Source organism: Podarcis liolepis (assembly GCF_965112155.1).
Source record: "Podarcis liolepis genome assembly, chromosome: 2".
Taxonomy (NCBI): Eukaryota; Metazoa; Chordata; class Lepidosauria; order Squamata; family Lacertidae; genus Podarcis; species Podarcis liolepis.
The window spans coordinates 12,771,255-12,776,507 of NC_139555.1; positions in this window are offsets into that span (position 1 = coordinate 12,771,255).

A 5,253-nucleotide genomic window follows, 5' to 3' on the forward strand; every position below is an offset into this window, starting at 1 on the left:
CTGGCAGCCTTTAAGAGCATTCTGTCCCCTCAATCCCTAATGCTGTGCTATCTGGCAAAGGTGTTTTTAAACAGTGGACACTAACTGTATTGATTTTTTTGTGAACTTGGAGATGAATGATAAACCTGGGTAGCTGCAGTGATTTATGGCATTTGCTATATTAGGAATGCACTTTCATATTATGCTGTTGTGGTATATACAGTCTTGGTGAACGGAAGTTATTTTTCAGGCTAGTGATGATGATGGTGGTGATGGTGCTTCCATGGAGTTTTGCAGAGGAGCATAAGCAAGGGTAGACAAAACAATAAATAAAAGACCTACAAGTAAAACTGTGGTACGTTGACTGCAGTCAAACCCATACTTTTATCAGGATACAGTGGTACCTCGGGTTAAGTACTTAATTCATTCCGGAGGTCCGTTCTTAACCTGAAACTGTTCTTAGCCTGAAGCACTACTTTAACCAATGGTGCCGTGCCGCTGGAGCCTGATTTCTGTTCTTATCCTGAAGCAAAGTTCTTAACCTGAAGCACTATTTCTGGGTAAGCAGAGTGTGTAACCTGAAGCCTATGTAACCTGAAGCGTATGTAACCCAAGGTACCACTGTATTTGCTCTGATAGCTTAGAACACAAGGATGTGTCTGTGTATATGTATAAAAAATTCTGTCCTATTAAGCAACGAGTAGAGTCCAGAATCTGATGGGTACTTAAATGACAAAGTGATGCAGGTAGGAAGGAACGTGTTTGATTCTTAATTACACAGAATTATGGTCTAATTCCAATGCTGAGTGAACACAATGGAGTTTGCTTTGTGCTTGAAATGTAAGAGTAGTCCTGGCCTGAGTGCTCTGACTGCCAATTGGTTTCTGGGCCCAATTCAAAGTGCTGGTTTTGACCTCTAAAGCTTTAAACAGCTCAGGACCACAATACCTTAAGGATTGCCTCTCCCTATATGAAACCAACCCAAACCCCACGATCACCTTCTGAGGCCCTTCTTCATGTGTCCCCTCAAGAGGTCTGGAGAGCAGCAACATGGGAATGGGCCTGTTCTGCTGTGGCTCCCTGTATGTGGAATGCTCTCCTCAGGGAGGCTCACCTGGTGCTTGGCTGCAGGAGTTGCCAGAAGGAAGCATAAAAAACACCATCCAACTTCCTTAGGGACTTCACCACCTTCTTGACCATTGAGCCCACTACTGCTCTTCTCCACTCAATCCTCCTGAGCCTGTCTTTGCATGCAGAGGAAGACCCTAACTTACCAAGGGTTTGAGACCCATCTGCTACTGTCACCTGGTTTATCCGGCCAGTCAAAGCCATTCCTGGGGTTAAACCACATAAACTGGCTGTCCCCTTCTTTCTCTGCCTATGTACATATACAGGTAGCCAACAGTGCAGCTAGGTCTGGACCTCAAGCAAAAGTCCAGGCTGCCCAGAGAGTGGCAGTCAATAGGGGCAGCATCATACATCTTCTTTGGCGATCACTCGTAGCCGAGTAAGATTGTCTTCCATGAACATGGTCTTAACAGTGAGTCCGTAAGTGACTGTGGAGGCCAATTCTGGATCCACACGTCTTTCCACAGTGGAGACATAGGTTTCTGGGTGGGAGTTGATCATGGGGAGGGTTTGCCAAATGTGGCTTCCTCTTAGCATGTTTCTTCCTTTCATCCTGAGTTCAAGCATCTTCAAAGTCCACGACACCTTTGGTAAAGGATGTTCTCTAATTGAAGTGCTGGTAGGCCAGTGTTTCTCTGTTTTTGGTGTTTATACTACATTTTTAAATCTTTGCCTTCAGAGGGTTTTTAAACCTCTTTTGTTGACCACCAGCATCACACTTTCCATTTTAAAGTTCAGAATAGAGTAGTTGCTTTGGAAGACGATAATCAGGCATCCAAACATGACCAGTCCAACAAATTTGATGTTGAAGAATCATTGCTTCGACACTGGTGATCTTTGCTTCTTCCAATACACTGGCATTAGTTCACCTGTCTTCCCAAATTATATGTAAATTTTTTTGGAGACACCATTGTTGGAATCTTTCAAGGAGCTGGCGATGGTATTTAGAAGTGGTCCATGTTTCACAAGCATATAGTAAGGTTGGTAGCACAATAGCTTTGTAAACAAGCATTTTGGTTTCCCTGTGAATGTCCCGGTCCTCAAACACTCTGTGCTTCAATCAAGAGAAAGCAACATTCGCAGAGCTCAGGAGGTGCTGGATTTCGGCATAATGTCGGCCCTCGTGTAAAGATAACTGCCCAGGTAGGAGAAGTGATTGACACTTTCCAATGTTACATTATTGAGTTGGATTTGTGGTGCTGCACCTTGGTTTTTTGGACATTGAGCGATAGGCCAAGCTTTTCATAAACTTCTGCAAAGATATTTCGGATGGTTTGGAGGTCATCCTCTGAGTGTGCACACACTACGTTGTCATCAGCATACTGAAGCTCTGTGACGGAGGTTATGGTACCATTACTCTTTGCTTTCAGCCTACTCAGATGAGAGAGCTTTCCATGTGTTCGATATATGATTTCTACCCTGGTGGAGAGTTTCCCTTTGACAATGTCTAGGATCATGGCCATGGGAATAATAAATAGAGTTGAGGCGATAACACAACCCTGTTTAACACCTGATCCCACTGTGAGTGGTTCACTTTGAGAACCATTGTTATCTGCGATTGTTGCTGCCATATTATCATGGAGGAGTTGAAGGAGGTTCACAAATTTATCTGGGCAGCTGATTTTCAAAAGCACAGTCCACAGGGCATTATGAAGGTCAGGTCAATAAATGCCATATACAGGGGTTGGTTTTGCTTTCTGCATTTTTCACAAGGTTTAATGGGAACGTGCAAGCCCACTCACCATGACAAGGTGATGATCCAGCGAGGGAGAACGTCATACATACTAGCTCCTGGGCTGGTGTGTATATGCATTGGGGCTGATGGCCTGATGCAGTGGCGTAGCGTGGGGGGTGCAGGGGGGCCAGCCGCACCGGGCACAACATCTGGGGGTTAGGGTTAGGGGGCGCAAATCCACAGGTTAGGGGGCAGAAATCCACAGGTTAGGGGGCACAAATTTATTGCCTTGCCCCGGGTGCTGACAACCCACGCTACGCCACTGGCCTGATGCCAAGTGGCACAACTGTTTAAAAACTTTTTTGTTTTTTAATTATAGTCAGGAGTGGTTGGCCAGGCATGTGCACCTAGTATTATTCTATTTATTTCTAAACGTATTTCTATACGGTTATGTAATAAAAAAAACCAGGGGCACGTAAAGCATTAAAACATAAGAACACAATTAAAAACAATGCAGAAAATCATTAAAGAGTATGGCTAATTATTTTCTGTTCCACCCTTCTGCCCAAAGCAGCCCAGAGTGGCTCAAAGGGCTACAAATGCTCATTTTATTATAATTATTTTACTTAAAAATACGGTATATTATCCTTTGTCTACAACAAACTGCTGCTTCCCCCCCCCCGCCCCCACGTCAACATGTTTAGCCTCAGGGAAGCAGAAGCAAACCCCATTTTTAAATCCCTGTAGTCTAGAGATGTTGCTATGTGTTAAGTGATTTTAACATGAGAAAGTGCACATGCTCAGACGAATTCCTTCATTTTTTCTTCTTCTTGAAATCAGCGATTCTGAAATGTTGGTGCAAAAACAAACGAAAGCAAATCAGGAATGCAGAAGCAGCTGTAAAATGAAATGGCGGGGTGGGGGGAAGATGGGAATAGACCCTACTGGGCTACATGGACGGGGGGTGGAAATAGTCTGATGAAAACTTCCTGCGTTTTGTAATAGACAAGTGGAACCTGTAATGCAGTGTTCCAGTGTGGAGTGCTCCTGTTCAGGGTTCCAGACAGACAATCCCACCATGACATCGTGCCTGAGATTTCTGCCATCCCCACCATGTAACCGTCAGCCAGAATTCTGTGCTCACTGGGCATGCTCAGACCTCATTGAGCTTGTTCTGGGGCTCTTCCTTTTAGGGTTCCCTCTTCCCCCCTTTTGGTACCTCTGCAAACCATGCTGTTTTCTTCAGTCTGCTGATGGATGGCACCGGTGTTACTTCCCTAGAAAAAGAGGTGCCAGAACTTGCCATGGATGCCTCCCTTGTTCTCTTATAATGGCAATGGCACACACCTGAGAGGTGCCAGAACTGAGTTCTGTTGAATTGCGGCTGAAAAAAAGTCCTGGGTGGTACTGTTCGGGCTACATAGGAATTCATAAACATGGCCAAACCGAATATTCCAATGGCACCAATGGGAACTCCCTGCCATTGCGAAGAGCAGGCACAGCAGGTGGGGTGTGATTCTGTTTGGGACAGTGGTTGGGGCAAAGGCCTAAAGCCCCTCTTATGTGCCTCATGCCATTGTTCCAACCCACTCTCCCCATTTAAGAAGGAAATCATTCTTTTAAAAAATAATAATTAAAGATTTTCTTGTTTTACAGAAGCATGTGTAATGCCTCTCGTATTTTTTCCATGTAACATTTTTACAAATCAGTTTCATTTGTTGAGACATTGGGGGGGAGGGGGGAATATGGGAGGGTCAGGTGGCAATGTTTCTATTTTGCTTAATGTATGTAGGGTTTCGTGTCAGCGTTGCTCGTGCAGGTTCTCTGCTGTTCATTTGTGTTTCTTTGGTGGTGAGAGTTGGTGGGGTTGGCCTATGGTGTGGTTGTTTGTTTGTGATTGGCTGTGGTGATCTTTGTTTTCGTGTGTGAGTGGGTGTTTTGGATCAGGTTAGACATATTGATTTGTATGCTGTTGGTGGATTATTGTCATTGTCTTGTTGGGCTGTGTGTGTGATAAAGGGGAGCCATACCGGGGTAAAGGCATCTTCTTCTGCTTGTCCCCGTGTCAGTTTCAGTTTATTGGTTAATTTTTCTAGTAGGGCTGTTTCCCATACTATTTAGTATCATTGGTCCATGTTTACTTCTGACAGGTCTCTCCAGTGTCTGGTTATGGTGTTTCTGGCTGCTGAAAGTAGGTGGGTTATGAGTTCTTTGTGGTGTAAATGGGCATTGTTGTCTTGGAAGATGTTTAGTAGGGCCAATTCTGGGGTGGTGTCTAATACTTGCTTAGTTATTTTACATATTTCTTGTATGGCTGTTGCCCAGAATAGTTGGATTTTGGGACACTCCCACCACATGTGGAGGTATGTGCCTGTGGAGGTGCATCCTCTCCAGCATTTTGGTGAGGTTCCTGGGTATATTAGCGCTAGTTTTCTTGTTGTTAGGTACCACCTGTAGGTGAGTTTCAGAGT